Consider the following 17219-nt stretch of genomic DNA (forward strand, 5'->3'; position numbering starts at 1 on the left):
ATATATATATATATATATATAGTGCTTGTTTAAGTGCCAGCTGTTACTCATGATGATGATAATTTCCTAATCCATCCCATCAGTTTTCTTTTTCTGTGTCTACCCCATCTTTCTAACAGTGGAATTGAAACTTCCACCATTATTAAACAGTGCGTAATGAAGTTGAGGGGGTCAGAAGATGGTGCCTGGCTTGGTTTTATTTTTGCCCAGTCAAAAGAGAGTAAATAAAAACAATCAACGGGTACCTGTGAAAAGATACTACACGCAAGGAAGAAAATCGTTCTGAAGACTCATATGAAGAGCTTATTATCTCTGAAATGATCTTCTGTAAGAAACAGAATAAAACTCTGAAAGTCCTCAGTTTGGTGTTCTCAAAACAAATATGCACTGCAAGATACATTGATATAGTGGTTATTTGCTGGGTGCCTCTCAAGTAGGCACAAGATATGAATAGGCAGTTCATAGAAAAGCAAATGCAAATGGCTCTCAAACATGGGAAAAGATGCTTTATCTTACTCAGAAGGGAAATGCAAACCAAAACTACAGCGAGACATGATTTTTCACCTATCAGATTGACAGAAACCCAAGAGTTTGATATCACAGGGTTGTGAGGCCCACTGTGGGAATTTTAAATCCCTGTGGGGATTTTGCTTTGAAGAATTCACCCCTGCCCTACTTTCAGCAATGTTGTTTAACTGAGATTTCCTTCATTCCAACTCCAGGGGTGGCCCTGACTAGCTGAAGCCTGGTAATTTCTCATCATCCAGAGATCATCAGAAATAAATGTGTGACCTTGGGCAAGCTACTTAGCGCTCTGAGTTCTATTTCCTCATCTGTAAAATGGCTGGCAATAATAGAGACTCATGGAAAGCAGCTAGCTCAATGTCTAACACATATTCAATAAGTGACATCTTTTCTTGACTTTGGTAATTGGATACTTATCAATTTAAACATATATGTTTGACCTAATCTAAAGGCTTATAGAACTACAAGATGGAGCTCTACTTTCTTAATCATTACAGAAGAAAAAACAAGAAAAATCTAGAATATGTAGCAAAGAACAAAAAACACAACAATAAAGAAGCACAAAAATAAAGAAGTAAAATGAGACATGAGACATAAATGAGATATAAATAAATTAAGCTATGTTATTGTCAAACTCAAAAAAAGTCTGGAGGCTTTGGCTAGAAATAAATGACAAAGATTTACTCAACGGTCATGGGGTTTTCAAACCAGAAACACAACTAGGCAATACCCAGAAGTGTTCTAAAGAAGAAAGAAAAGCTGAGGGTTATTTTAGTAAAAAGTACATTCTTGAGAAGAATCAGATCTGCATTCTTGGCCACTGGATTCATCTGAGATGGTAATTCTCTAGATTACCCATTGGCCTACATAATGGATGTCAGGTGATACGGATATGTCAAATCAACATTCTTTCCTTACCCCTTCAGGGGTAATCAGAGGGTTATTTGGAGGTTTGCAATATGTTCAGGCACTGACACAAGACTGGAAAGTTCAAAAGTTTAAGTGCTCAGGCTAGTTAAAACAAGACTAGAATCATACCTCAACCTACTTGATTTTGGTAATTAACAGCTTGACTATAGCGATTCCATTTTACCTTTTCACTCTATTCCTCTCTATTGAAGGCAACGATTCTGACATTTTACCTTTGAAAAACAAAATTCAACTAGACTATATGCTGCTTATAAGAAATATTTAAATAACAGAATGTACAAATATATTAAAGATTTACATGTAAAAAATGAGATATAATAATATTAAAAGAAAACATAGGGAAGAGATCTTGGAGTAGGAAAGGCCTTTTTAACTATGGCTCAAAATCCAGAAGCCATAAGAGAAAAGATGGGTAAATTCAATCGCTGGAAAATAAAAACTTCTACATTAAAAAAAAAGAAAGAAAAATCTAGAGAAAGTCAAAATGCAAATGATCAATTGGGAAAAATTATTTTTAATTTGGGTAAAGACAGGAGGATAGATAATCTTCCTAAAATACAAAAAGCTAATAGGAATCAATAAGTCCAGCAATCTAATTGAAAAATGGATGAAGAATATAATAGAAAAAGAAATACATTGGATCTTAAATGGCTCTTTTGTTATGAAAAGATGTGCTCAAAACAAGAGAAATACAAATTCAAACCACATGGAGACATGATTTTTCACCTATCAGATTGGCAAAATTCCAAAAGTTGAATATCACCAGGTTGGTGAGACTATGGGGAAACAGGTTGTCTCATATAGTGCTGATGGGAGGGTAAATTGGTAAAACCCCAATAGTGGGCAATTTGGCGGTAGTTATCCAATTTATAAATGCATAGTCCTTTTGATCCGGTAATAATATTTCTGTGAAATTTCTTCCATAAACAAAAAGTATGTACATAGTTACTCATTGTAGCATTGTTTGTACTAGCAAAATTGGAAACAACCCAAATGTCCACCAATAGAGAACTGGTTAAGTACATGCGGTGTCTTTACAATGGGATGCTATCCAGCCCCTAAAAAGAATGAGGAAGCTTCCAATGTACTAATTTGGAAAAATCCCCATGATACAATTAAGTGATAAAATGCAAGGTCATGTGTATTATATGCTATGTTTTGTGTTTTAAAAAATAAGCAGATATATTTATATTTGCACAAAGAAACTCAAGGATAACAAGAAACTAATGAAATCACCTTCCAGCTTAGGAGTGAAGGGAGGTGTGGGAACTGGGTAGATGTATGCTGTGGGGTAAAGAGAAACTTTTCTCTATATGTCCTTTTTTCCTATATTTTTAATTTTTGAAACATATTACTCATTTTGAAATACATTAGTCATTTAAATGTTTAAATAAGAAGTTAAATGACAAAAAATTTACATTAAAAACACAGACAAAGCTATGTGTTAGGTAAGTAAAAAGTAGGATGTGATAATAGTAATATAAGAAATAATAATAATTGTGGCTAAGAGCATTCAATGGGAAAAGGGGGATACTTTTATTTATTAAAAAATATATAATCCATAGTGAGGACGACTTTTATGTATTAAACAATAGAGCATCAGAATCAATGAAATATAAAAAGTAGGGGTTAATATAAACAAAAACATAGTAAGAGATGCATAATTATCAGCTGGATAGGTTATATATGGATATACATTATTTAAAATATGTTGTATATGTATATGTGTATATATAATATATAATATATAACATATGTATAACAACTAGACTAAAAAAATGTTAAAAGATGGCTCCTAAAAAGACACACACATCTATTTAAAAATCTATAGAATATACCTAATCTAAAAAACAAAATATACACAAACTACAGACTTTAATTGAATCCATATCCCTTAAATACCTGCAATAAAACTAGAAATTCATGACACAAGTTTAAACAATTAAAAGAAATAACCCTCAAACCTAAATATTCCCCTAAAAAGAACTTTTGATTGGGTAAAAGAGAAATTAAAAATTCAATTATCAACTATTTACAAAATAATGATAAAAAAAAACTTTACATGTCAAAACTTGTATAATGCAGCCAAGATTGAATTCAGAGGGAAATCATAATTTTAAATGCTTATGTTATTTAAAAAGAATGACAATGAACAAAATAGGCATTCACTTTAATAAGTTTGGAGAAAAGGAATAGAAAAGCTACTCCAAGATAATTAAGAGGAAGAAAATGATAAAGATAAAGCAGAAATGAATTACTTAGTAAACTCTAGGACTGAGAAATAAATTCAGGTGCATTTCAAACGAGCAAACAAAAAAAAATTCTATACTATGGCATATAAAACCCATCATTACTTGGCTTTTCCGGTTTATCTATCTCTTAACATGATACCCCACCCTCTACCTGCCTACCCCCATCCCCTCCACACATATACATTCAACTCCTGATGTTCCAAACTATGGACTCCTTGCTATCTGAACTCAGGAACTAAATAGGTTGATTCAGATAAAACATTTGAGAGAGGCCTGGTATCCCTGATTCTCTGAGCTCTTGTTCCTTGCTTAGCACTGTCATCCACTAGTGAAGTCCACCTGCCTTTTAAGGCCCAGCTCAAATGCTTCCTCTTCCAGGCAGGTTTTGTGGATTCAAACTACAGCTCAAACCAGAGGGGGATAAGATCCTACAAGAGAATGGGTAAATCCAACACTTGTGGCAGAGTAGAAGTTAAATCCAACTGTAGGGATGGAGGAAAGCTACCTGGTAAAGGCGGCCTTTGAACCGGTTTATGAAGGAGAAAGATTTCAGCCAGCACGAGGCAGGGGAAAGAAACCCAAAAAAAAAAAAAAAAAAAAAGGAAAAGCCTGAGCAAATGCAGAAGTGTGTGTGTGAAAGGACTGAGTGGTTTAGAGGAGAACAGTGAGACATTCTTTATGACTGGGGTGTGGAAGGCTAATGGGAAGTGGGGACAGAGGAGTGTGAAAAGGTCATTGGAGCAGATCACAAAAGGCCTTGAATGGCATTCTGAGGGGCTTATGCTTCCTTTTCCCATGATAGAGAGTAGCCAGAAGAGTAGTCAGAAATTTCTGAGCAGGATTGTGAAGTTGGGACTGTCACATGCTCAGCTGTCTGAGACTCACTCTCACTGAGGAAAGCGAAGTGGTCTTGGGCATTAGGGGAGATTCCTTAAGCTGGCGGGCTCCTAGGAGGAGCTGAAAAGAGGCAGTGTGGGCAGCACTGGCTCTGGAGGCCTTTTTCTCCTCCTTGACCCATTTACTGGCTCCTGCATGCCACTTCTTCACCCTCATCATGACCAGGGAGGGGTTGGAAGGCAGCTCTTGGCACCTACTTAGTGACCATGGGGCTTTTCTATCTACTCTTCTGGCTCAGCCCCCACACGGGCCTCTGTGGTCAGGTCTTTGTGTCTGCACAGTGGCCCTCTTTGTCCAGAACAGCATCCCCTCTCCCCACCTCACCGCCCACCCCCCCACGCAGACCTTCCTCCTGCCTTTCTCTCTCTCCCTCCCTTCCTTCCTCCCTTCCTTCCCCTCCCACCCCAGTGTTACAAAAAAGCACCAGTTTTGCAAAGAGAAGGGCCAGGGCTCTGATCTTGGTTGCTCCATAAAATCTCTGAGAAAGTCATTTTGCTCCTCTGAGCCTTAGTTTTGGGTCTGTGGAAAGGAGCTGTTTGAGGAATCAAACTCTTGGCAAGAATTGATCTGCTACTGTGTCAAGACCTAAATAACAAGTGACATCCATGGGGACCTCTCCCAACCCAACTCTCATGCTGTCCACTGGACTTCCTGCCTACATCTCCAACCTCATCTTCACCACTGCCTGGCCAGCAGGCCGTCATTCTCTTATCTGACAGATAAGAAAACCAAGGATTGTACAGAACCAGAACCCCAGGCTTCAAAGAGCCCCGAATTTTATTTAATACTCTGCTATTTTGAAATTCTTATTAATCTTTGAACGAGAGGCCCACATTTTCATTCTACCCTTGATCCCACAAATTATGTGGCTGGTCCTGCTTGTGGGATGGTGGAGCAGAGGCTTGCCCAGGCCTAGACCAGGCTTCTTGCCTCTTGAGCTGCCTCCCCGGGGTGCCTGCATCCTGGCATGCTAAAAGCCAGAGCTTTCAGGCTGCATTTGGCATCAGAGGCCTGGCTCTGCCTGGGAAACCTGAGGAGCACAGTTCCCGGTTGGTGAGAGAGGCAGGACAATCCAGGCCTATGCAACAGTGAGAGAGCAAGCAAGACAAAGCTGCTGTGTAACTGGAGCTGCAGTGTGGGTCCAATGCCATGTCTCAGCCATCACTCTGGGAATTCAGCAGGGCCTTCCTTCCCAGAAAGTTGAAGTTTTAGGGCCAGGGGACCTACCGCAAATTCATTGTGTGACTCGGGACATTCACTTCCCTTTTCTGAACTTCAGTTTCCCTATATATAAAACGGTAATGACAGCTCCTACCTCACAGGGTTCTGGTGAAGATTAAAGGAGATACTTTAACACAATGACTAGCACAAAGTAGGTGATCACTAAATAGAATTCTTACCCGTTTGTTCACACGACAGATATTCATGGAAGCTGACCAGGTGACAGGGACAGTGCTAGGTGCTAGGCATTTAACTGTGAACAGGATGGACCCTAGCCCTACCCTCAAAGAAATCACCATTAGAGAGGGTGATAGACATCTACAGTGACAATGGTGTAGTAAAGCGTGACAAAGGGAGGTACCTGATGGGGTGCTGGGCTAGGCCTTAGAGGAGTGATGCTGGGGAGCCAGGAGAAGGGGCCAAAGGCAGAGGAGCATGAAGAAGCATTGCAGGCAGAGAGGGCAGCAAGTGCCAGGCAGGAGGCCAGTAAGGGCGCAGCACTGCAGCACACCTGGATCAGAGGCAGGAGATGAGGTGGGAGGTGGGAGGACCTGGCCTGGGAGGATGCAGAGCTGGGCTTTATCTTGAGGGTATTGAGGCCACCAGAGGGTGTGAGGCAGTGGGAGGACCTGGCCTGGTAGGATGCCAGGTTGAGGGTATTGAGGCCACCAGAGGGTGTGAGGCAGGCAATGGCCTCAAGAGGCAACAGACATACCACCCTAGCCTTTGAAGGAGGGCTTAGAGGTGTCGTGTTCTAGCTTAGTGAAGAGACCTGAGCCAGGGCCAGGCCTCCACCACCTGCACAGATTCTCAGAGTAGGTTTTCTCAGAGGAGACGACAGAAGGCAAGTGAGAAAAGATGAGATGGCTTGAGAAAGCCAAATGGTTGGCAAGACAGGAAGCCTCCTAATGCATGGGGAGGACTCCTGGGTTGCCCTTCTCTATCCTGATGTGCTGCTGATAATGGAACCCCGCTCCCCTCGCTCACGGCTACATTCTCTACCTCGTGGGAACCATTGGGTACCTGGGCCTTCATCACGAGCCTGTCTTTGCTGCTTGGTTGCAGGGAGACTCCCTCAGTGCTAGTCCACTCTTCCAGGTGGGGCCTCGTGTGGGGCTTGCTGTGGGACTCGCTGGGCCTCAATTTCCTTACTGGGTCAGTGACTCTAAAATCTTTTCACCATGGAAAGTTCTATTGTTTTTTCAATGAACTCTTACCTTAAAATGTAAATAAATACAGAGATAAAAGCAAAGGTGCTCAGATCGAAGTGGGATGGAGGCTCCTCAGGCAATCTCAAGTAAGGGAGGTCTCAGCTGGAGGAGTTGGTGCATGCTGGACTTGATCTCTAAAGCCCAGTGATGAGAGTGTCAAGGGAAGATGTCAGGATTCTTAGACTTCCAGCCCCTCATTAGAGGAGATACTAACTCTCAAACCTGGGGAGCTCAGGACAATGGACAAAACCCTGAAAAAAGAACCTCAGATGGGCCAGTGAAAAAGGGATTACTATTACTATTTTGCAGAAGAGGAAACTGAGGCTCAGAGAAGAGTCTGAACCTCAACCCAAGGCCGTGGTATTCAAGGTCAAGTCCTTTTCCTCTGCTCCTCAGGGCCAAGTCTCCTGTTGGGCTAGCTCAGACATCATGTGTCTCAAGGATGCAGTTTCTTCAGCTATAACGTAAGAGATAGACCAGAACAGGAGCAGGACCTTGGGCTGCCTCCTCGCTCCGAGTTGGCTAGAGACTAAAGCAGATCCTTAGGTCCTCACCTTGGCATCAAAGGAATTTTTTTCTCTCTGTCTAAATAGCAGTTACAGGAGAGATTTGAAAGAAGAGGAAAGAGGGGGGTTGGTTGGACTGGGACTCCAGGGGGACTTCCCCAACCCACGCTGGGACCCTAAGGCTCAAGCTCCATAAGTAGGGGCCATGGGATTTCCAGTCCCGGAGAAGCAGCATGGACCAGTTTGAACAATAGGTGGAGGAGGCTGGACAAAGGGCCTTTGTGTCTTCCAGGCATAATCTCTGGAGGACTGCAGAGGCGGCTCAGCTACACAGGGCTGTGTGTCCACTCTACTTCTGCTCCTGACAAGGGTGCAGCCAGCATCCTTCCTGGGCCCTTCCTGGGGTCAGAAGCCCGGCACCAGTCAGCTGATGCGGAGCCCAGAAGGACCCAAGGCCCCAGGGCTCTGAATAAGCTTGTCGGCTACAGAAAGAGGCCTACTGTGCACTAGTCCAGACACTGACCGTCCAAAGCCTTGATGGATGGATACTGGTTGGCAGGAGGGTGGATGCGATTGCCTCTATTTCGCAGAACGGAGGGCCCTGAGAGGGACCGAAACTGGGTCAAAATCTCCCAGAGTCAGTGTTGAAGCTGAGCCACGACCTACTCTCCTGACATCTAGACCAGATAGTTGGGGTAGGGTGGGGGGGCATTCATTCATTCATCTATTCAAACTTTCAACAACTCCTGGGACCTCTGAGACCACAGTGGGAAGTAGACAGACTTAGTCTCTGCTCTCCTGGAGCTCACTATAGAGGAAAGAGGCAGACATAGGGTCCCTGACCACCAAAGGCGGTCAAAGCAGGGTTAAGGGCAAAGAAGGGAGATGTGGGTGACTGGAGTAGTCTGAGACAGCAGCTCAAGAGAAACCTCTCAAGATGAGGGACCAAAAAGAGTAGGGTGTTCAGGAAATTTCTAGTGACTATTTCAGACCAAGATTAAGCAAAGGGAGCTAGGGGAGGCTCTTCTTCTCACCCCACCCACCAACCCTCCTCTCAGGAGCTGGAGAGAGACAAAGCACTGAACGCTTGGATTTCCTCCCTAGGGCAATGGGGAGCGCCCTTTCCCCCTCCCCCACAGGCTCTCAAGCGAGGGAGGTGAGTTCTCAGCATGGTGCTCTGAGCAGGTCCCTGGGAGGAGAGGGCAGAGGTTCACAGCAAGGTCTCGCGGAGGGCAGCGACGGGGGCCACACAGGCACCAGACAAACCTGCAAAACTTTAGCGTCGCTGAAAACCTCGGCCAGGCGGTAGGACAGTCGCCGCTGGCCCCTCCCTGCACAACGCTAGTGGCAGAGGCGCTGACCCAGCCACCAATAGCTCCCGGTAACATCCCGAGCCGGTTGCAGCCTGTGTGTCGGGACAGGGACGGGGCGGTGCCAGGGTCTGTCCAGAGTCCGCCTGCCCCCACCTGACCTGGCTGGGGTGGGAACTATACCCGGCCGGCGGGCGGGTCCCTCTGGCACGTGGATCCCAACGGCAGCGGAGGGACACAGGCGCTGCTGGCACCCGGGAGCGGTGGCCGCGGCACTGCCGGAGGAGAGCACGGAGGTGAGGGGTGCGCTACCTGGAGGGGCCAGAGGCCCTGGAGATGGGCGGACACAGCCAGGAAGGCAGCAGTGCCTACTGGCGCGGGGCAGGCAGAGCCGTGCGCATGTGGCTGCCCGAGTGAGATTCTGTTTCAAGCCTGTGTAAGCACGCCAGGGTCCAGGGGTCGGACTCTGTCTCCACGGGAGTGTGAACGGATATCCCGGTGAGTGTGTGTCAGCGTATTTGGAAGTTTGTGTGTTGGCGGGTGAGCTCGTGCGCCCCAGCGGAGTCAATAGCTGAGCTGATGGAACTTGTTTATGTGTTTGTGTTCTGAGGAGGGCGCCCCCTTGGCGCCCCGAGAACCCACCGAGGCCTGCGCCGCCGCTCGCCCTAGGGGATCTTAGGGTGGCCAGCCCCTGCCCGATGTCAGTAAGACTTGGGGGGAGAGAGGTGGGGCAGTGGCCTTGAAGGACAGTTAAGCTTCAGTCAGGGGACTTTTAATCTGGCAGGCAGTGCTGTAGGAAGGGTCAGCCTGGAGAAAGGTAATGCCCTCCCTCCACTCCCCTACTAGGGCTGCCAGCAGCAGGCTTGGGACCCCCTTGGAGTCAGACCCAAGGGCAGGCAGGCCCTGCTGTGGACTAGAACTGCCAGTCTGAGGTCCGTGGGGCTGGTGGCAGGTGTTCCTTTCAGCATGGCATCCCCGGCTTCCCTGGGCCCAAGTCTGAAGTGCCTGGTTTGTTCTGGATCTAGACTGGAATAACGGCAAGCTTTTGAGGGCCAGGGTGAAGCCTCGGTAAAATCTCAGTTATCTGTGGGTAGAAGTGGTTGCAAAGGAGATTCTTTGAACAGAGCCCACAAAAGCTTTCTGGAGAAAGCGATCTATATTCCAATCCTGCCTTGGCCACTGTGTGACCCTAGATAAGACACACCCCTTCTCTGAGCCTCAGTGGCCTCGTCTGTGAAAGAGAAATAACAATAATGTAAAACATGAGGGTTCTTGAGAAGCCAATATGTGGATCATGTTCAGCACCAATGTCCTCTTAGATGGGCTCACAGCTTGGGGTTGGGGGTGGTGTTGGTCCCTGGAAGGAACGTTGGGAAACCCATATCCCAACTGTTCTCCTCCCTAGACTAGACTTTGACTAGACTTTCACAGGACCCAGCCTGCATCCTTAGGGCAGGACTCAGGCCTCCAAGAACTGATCCTTGGCAACCTCTCCAGCCCACTCTCCCACCTGACTTTTACCACTATAACTAAATGGAGTCTGCTGCACACACTGGGCAGTTTCTTGCCTCTGGACCATTGCATATTCTTCGCTCACTGCCTGAGATGCCCTCCTACTCTCATCTTCCTCATTTGGAGAACTACTCAGGCTTGGGGCCCAACTCAGATATCCCCTCCTCTGGGAAGCTTTCCTTGATCCCCCAGCTGGGTTGGAGCCTCTTCTGGGCGTTTGTAGTCCCAGTGCTGATAGCCCTGATCCCACCTTGGATTATCGTGCTCTCTCTCTGTCTCCTTTCCAATCCCCAGGTCAGAGGCCCCTGGAGGGCAGGAACTGGAGCTCATTTCTGTGTTGCCAGCACCCTGCACAGGGCTGAGCTATCCTGAGAGAGCAGCAGTAGCTTCTCTCCCCTGCCCCCTTCCCCAATGAAGGCCTGTCTATAGTAGAGCTCCATGTCATTACAAAGAAGGGGAGGCCAGAATCAGATCATCAGAGTGGGTGGCACAGGGTGTCAGAACAGTGCATCCTAGGGCACTACAGGACCTAAAGTATATAGGCTGAAAACTTAGATTTCATCCTAAAGGCAATAGGGAGCCATGGAAAGTTTGTGAGTGGGCGAGAATCATGGTCAGAGCAGCATTTCAGAAAGATCTCTCTGGCTGCAGAGTGGAAAATGGATTGAGTAGTGCCAACAGCATGGAGGTCAGGATATTTGTGATGTTGACACCAGACCCACCAGGCATTTAAACTCTGAGCCCTTGTCCATGTGGCCAAACACTTCCCTGAGCCCTCAGATTCTTCTGCTAAGGAATGTGGGGACACTTAAGACTCTCCTTTCCCCAGGAGACCAGTGATTGATCTCATCCCAGCTCTGCTCCCAACTTGCTGGGTGACCTTGGGGCAGTTTCTGCCCTGCCAGCCTCTAAAAGGAGCCAGTAAAGTCCTGTGCTGAGAGTTTGTGAGTGGAGAGGCCCTGACGTGGAAGGCTTGCCACTCTCCTCTTCTTCCTGCTTTGGACTATCCTGGGATGAGGCCAGAGGGTTTGGAGGATCACAGTGGGTGACCGTCATAAGTGGCTATCAAGCTTGGGCTGCAGAGTGAGGTTATGGCCCCTCCACTCTGGTCCTCTTCCTCATAGAAAACACAGAGTTCTGAGGCTTCTCAATCCCCAGCACCAGCTAAGAAAATGTGAGAACATCACTGAGGCCTAATGGGTGACTCTGTGAGTGCTTTGATTTGGCTTCTTTTCTGGCTATAGTCCTTAGAGAGGCCACTGTGCCCCTCTAGGTGTTGGTTTTGCCATCTGTAAATTGAGCTTGATGATTCTTGCTTCTTCAAATGCAAGGTCACTATGAGGATTCTTCAGATAGTAGTAGTCAGAAAAGGGCTTTGCCAGCTGTAAAGTGCAATGCACAGGAGAGAAGTGTGATATTCATAGACTTAAATGCATTTTGAAGACAATAATAGAACGTGGGTGCAATAACAAGAGATTATGCCGGTTTGGGGAATTTTGACTGTTGATTGCCTTCCTCTCCCCTTGCTCCCTCTGCTTCCTAGTAAAATTTATAAATGTCCCTCATTTTATCCTCCATGAACCCTGTGAGGCAGGAATTATCCCCATTTTGCAGATGAGGAAATAGAGGCTCAGAAAGTATCTTGCTCAAGGTCACAAAGCAGAGGTGAAAGCTGCAGCTTGTGCCTACCTGCCTCAGCTTATCTCTCCCCATTCAAGACAGAAGCCCCATCTGGGTGAGGCCTGGTCCTCTGGCTTTCGGGCTGAAGGAAGTTTGAATTCTGCCCTCAAAATCTGTCTTCGGTCTTGCTTGTGGCCTCATTACCTAGCTGCTGATAAGATAATGCCTGCTCAGGCCTGCCCTCAGGACCAGGGAAATCCTGCTGGTCTGGTGAGAAGAGGTAGAGGTGCCCCAAGTGAAATTGTTTTCTCTACCTGAACTGCCTTCTGTGGGCCTGTCTGGTGTACCCTTTGGCCCACACCTTCCTCTTGGGCTACCTTTGTGTTCTCAGTCCTGGCTTCCCCCCACTATTCGGCCTGAGTAGGGGAGGCTGGCTGTGGGGGCCTATCCTGACCCAGAGGGTCAGTTGCAGGACTTGGCCAGGCCAGGCCTGCTTTCTCTCTGTCTATATCAACCATTACAGGTTGGGCAAAAAGAAATGCCAGTGAGTATTTGGGAAATGAATGACCAGGTAAAAGCGGATATATAAAGGAAGAAGAAGGCTTTGCTCCATGGAGGGCTGCAGTTGGTTCTTGAGCAGAGGAGTTTCTCCACTCCCCCGCCACACCATCTCTTAAGCCTGAGTCATTTCTGGTTTCAGGAGTCTAGTAACTCGGAGGGAGTGCAGCCTGGGCCCTCCTGGGCAACTTCTTCCTCCTTGGCCCTCTACCCTATCACTGTCATTGTAGTGACAATGGCACTGACTGGGCACTGGAGTATGGGAGGAGGGCTTCCCCCAGACTTCTTGAAGCCCACATGACCCTCCCTTCTCCCCCTGCCTCACGGGAGGCTCTCCCATCCTACCCACCTTCTATGTGGCAACATCTTTGCAAAGGTCAACTCTGACCATGTCCTTCCTTGCTTAAGCCCTCCATGGCTCCCCATTGTCCTCAGGATAGAGGCCAAGCTCCTCAGCCTGGCATTCCAGCCTTTTCATGTGAGTCCTGCAGCCCCTCGACCCAATTATGGGCCACCTAACCCTCCACTCCAGCCTCACATTACCCCTGGCTTTACGAAAACAGGCCACACTATCACACCACTAAGTCTTTGTGCCTGCTCCTCCTTCTGCCTTCAATGCCCTCCTCTGTGTCCACCTGACAAATTCCTAATTGTCTATCGTGTCCCAACTCAAGTGACCTCTCCTCTAAAAAATCCCTTCCTGACCACCTCTTGTCGTACTCATTCCTCTCCAGGCTGGTTAGGGGTTACTCTGGGCTCCATGGCCCCTGGGCTTCCTTTGGTCATGGCTTGATCACCCAAATGGACTTGGTCCATGTCTGTGGCTTTCTCCCGATCCAAAATGGAGCTCCTCAAGCATCTGACCAAGTCTGATCTAAGTCTGGGTTTGAAGGGTCTCTCTGAGGTCAGGCACATGGGGGCATTGGCAAGTGTTTGCTAAGACTTTGTGGCTCCGCTGAAAGTGACTTATGATTGTATTATTCTGAGAGTCCAGACTCCTGTGGTTCTGAGACTCTCAAAACCAAAGGCTATCAGAAGCAACGAGTAACAGAATTAAGAAAACATTTAGCATTTACTCCAGGAACCAGAGACTCTTAGAACTGGACTGTAAGAATCAATGAACTCAGAATCCTAGAAGCACCCAGAGTGAGACAGTCTCAGAATCACAGACTCAGTTGTATCCTATTCTATACTTTTGCCCCTTTTTATACTTTGAGTTCTCCATTCTCCCTCTTTCCTTCTAAGCTGGACACTTTCTGCTTCTCTTCAGGCCTGATCACAGCCTTTTCCAGGAACCTTCCTTGGCTGTTCTGATCATGACCCCTGCCCCTCTGCTGGTGACCCACGGGGGCCCCCTACTGAGAAATGTCAGGCAGATGCAGCCCCCACATCAGAACAGTGCATGATTTGCTAGCCCCACAGAACACCCACCTGCCCTTTTGTCTTACTCATTCTTCACGAGTTATCATCTGTAGCAGTGATTCTCCCCAATTGGCCAATGAAGAACCAGAGGCTCAGAGAGGAGAACCAATGTGACCAAGATTGCACAGCATGGGCAGTTCCAAGATGGAGCTTGAACCCAGGGTTCTTGCCTCTTGAGTCTGGCTGGAGGCATCTGGATGTGATAGGTTGATGTGGAGTCCAGAATCTTCTTGTTCTGAACTGGTTCACTTTAGCAGCGCATCTCTATAGCTCTGTGCTGGGCTGGGCTGGGCTGGACCATGCCGGGTCAGGGGTGGGACAGGTAGTTCCCACCCTGCCCTTCCCTGCCCTTCCTTGCCCTGAGGTGGGAGTGGAAGTGCTCAACCTTACACTGAAAATACTGTAATTAGAACACCAGACTTTGAGAAGGTGCTTCTTCTTAAGGAGTCTTGGTTTTCTGATCTGTAAGGTGGGAGGAATAGCCTAGCTGATTTGAGACCTACACACTTGGATGTTCTGAGCTCAACCCCAACATGTGGCTCCCCCAGCCAGGATCCTGAGGGCTTCCAAGAGGAAGAGAGCTTCTAGAAGAGGCTCCAGAGTCCAAGGACTTCCTGGAGGAGGCTGCAGAGGCTTTACATTGTAACATCACCTGTCGATAACATCTGAGGTTACCCCCTCAGCTACTGCCCCAGACCAGCCCCCATGCTTGTGGTGCAGAAAGCACTATTGGCAAGGCTGGAGGTCCACTGGCCTGGCTCTGTGGAGGATATTTGGGAGGGGGCAGAAGATAACTTCCAAAATCCTTCTTTTCTTCCAACCCAGCCTTGTCCTCCCCACTCCCCTCAGTCCACAGGGATGACTGACAGCTCCCCAAACATACAGTGTGATCTCTAGCCCTGGTTTTTGCTCGCTCTGTTCCTCTTCTCTCTCCAGTCAACTGACCCCTACCCATCTTCTAGAATGCAGGTCAGGTGTTCTCTCCTCTAGGAAGCCTTCCTCGACCACCTCCTCATTCCCATTAGGGGCCCTCTTGGCTGCTTCAGCCTTGTTGCTTCTGCTTCCTTCAGCTCTAATCACCCTGAGTTGTCATTACCTATTTCTAGGTCTTCTCTATATGCAAATCCCACCCCTCCCCCCATCAACCTTGACAGTGACCCACAGCAGAGTCCCCAAGTGCCCTGCACAGGGACAGGCATAGATATGATAACCTCTTTAAAGGATGAGTGAGTGAACTAGTGAATGAAGAAATGCGGTGGGGTCTAGTTCCTGCTGGGGGTCCCTGGACTGCCCTCCCTTCTCAGGATGGCCTTCAGTATGGGAGATTTGATCTGTGGTCTGTCTTACTGTGACCTTGCTACTCTGCCCAAAATTTCTGTGGCTTTCCTGCCCCTCTTGTCTTCCTAGGATACCCCCATCTTCCTTGCCTTCTCCACTTGCTGAAATCATACTTCTTTTAATTATTTCATAAGATTAATCTAAATCATCTCCTTTAACAACCTCGACAACCTTATGGGGCAGGAACTGTTTTTAGATTGCAGGGGAATTCAGACTTGGGTTGTGGACAGGAGATCTGTCCAGGTCCCACAGCTGGGAATGGCAGAACTGGGGTTTCCCACTTGCCCGGTGCCCTCCCCTGTCCCCTCCATGGTGTTCTGGGTCCAGGTTCTCTGTTACTCTTCACAGCACCTCACCCTCAGCAGAGGCAGCCAGCAGGGGTTTCCAGAATGGGACAGATCACTCTCCCTTTCCAGGCTGGACAAGGCCAGCCAGGTGGGTGGGCAAGCGGGAGCTGGAATGTCGTCTAACCACCCTGGAAATTCCTCAGCTGGCCTGGGAACTGCCCCACCCCTCCCCTGTGCCTATAGGCTCACTAGCCTGAGGCCGCAGAGAGAAAGACCCAGCATATAGCAGAGGCAGAGCTAGGTCAATGAGGCCTATAGTCTGCATGTTAGGCTTGAGTCTGCCCTTGGCTCACTGGTGACCTTGAGTGAGACCTTGGGCTACCCTTTCTGGCATTAGTGTTTTTTTTTAACCTGTTAAAAAAAAAACAGGTACCATCATGGCTGCTTCATACCTGGAAAGTACCAGAAAGAGTAGATCCTTGGGCCCTGCCTGTAAGGCATTCCCCCTACAGGTGGAGAACTGACCAGACAAGTCTGGTGGAGAACTGACCAGACAAGCAGAGCCATGGGGCTCTAAGAGGGCTGGTCATGGAGCTTCCTGGAGGAGAGGTCCTGAGCTTTGGAGGGAAAGCAAGAGGTACTAGTCAGGGGCACAGCTCTTGAAGTCAGATAGACCAGAAATACTCTGCCATTTGCTAGCTTTATGACTCTAGAGAAGTTATTTTGCCTGAGCATCTCAGGATTAATGAGAAGAGGTCTGTGAAGCCACCTAATGTGAAACTTGGCATTGAGAAAGCACTCGATTCCTGTTAGAAGATAAGGGAGGGTGCCCCTGAGCAAAGACATGACGTTGGGACTGCTTTTGCTGTGCTTGAGGCAGGAAGATGAGGATGGAGACAAAGAAGGTAGACTGTCTAGATGAGTGGCAGGGACCAATCAGGGCCTAGAGTGTTAGGCCCAGGAGCTTGGATGTAGCCTGAGGGCAATAGGGAGCCATGGAAGGGTTTTGATCTGCACAGTATGTGTTCAGATTTGTGGGGACTAAAAAAATTAATACCTTTTCTCTCACATTCGAAGTTCTTCTAGCTGGGCTAATAATAAAATTAACAGAGACAGATTAACAGGAGAAAAATCAAATTTTAAATCCATGTGCATTTTCACATAAGCATGAAAATTCCAAAGACAGTGAGGCAACATTGGATATATATGACATTTTGGACAAAAGAGGAAAGCGGGGAATGAGGTCTTAGATTTCAGACATGAAAATGGGCAGTTTACAGGTAGTCGATTGCAGGTAGTTGAGGAAAAGTAGAACACACACGGCAGGCAAATTCTTGCTAAGCAACTCAAAAACAATGGGACACAATGGGTATCTAGCTAGCAGACCCCTGCCTGAAACCCTCCTATTTACTAGACTTAATTCGAAATAGGTTAAAGTGAATATCCTAAGATTTCTTCCCCAAAGCAGACTTTTTCTATCTGAATCTCTTGGGCAGGAAAGTGGGGAGAGCCAAAGGTTCTTTCTGAGTCTTATTTCTTAATAAACAGCTTAAAATCAATATCCCAAAAAGGCAGCTTCAGGGTGGTAAAACCTTAGTCTCCTTCAGATTCGTGTTTTAAGAAATATGAA

At 47.2% G+C, this 17219-nt stretch overlaps 1 protein-coding gene across 1 annotated transcript in view; it reads left to right on the forward strand.

The window, feature by feature from the left end:
- The first annotated feature begins 8900 nt into the window (after positions 1 to 8900).
- Positions 8901 to 17219, forward strand: part of P2RY2 (purinergic receptor P2Y2) — a 20698-nt gene continuing 12379 nt past the window's right edge. Inside the window, exon 1 of the mRNA XM_025042879.1 lies at positions 8901 to 9148. The gene's annotated coding sequence lies outside the window, so the exon portion shown is untranslated. The remainder of the gene's footprint in view (positions 9149 to 17219) is intronic.

Source organism: Pteropus alecto, unplaced genomic scaffold (assembly GCF_000325575.1).
Source record: "Pteropus alecto unplaced genomic scaffold, ASM32557v1 scaffold7, whole genome shotgun sequence".
In the NCBI taxonomy this organism is placed as follows: domain Eukaryota; kingdom Metazoa; phylum Chordata; class Mammalia; order Chiroptera; family Pteropodidae; genus Pteropus; species Pteropus alecto.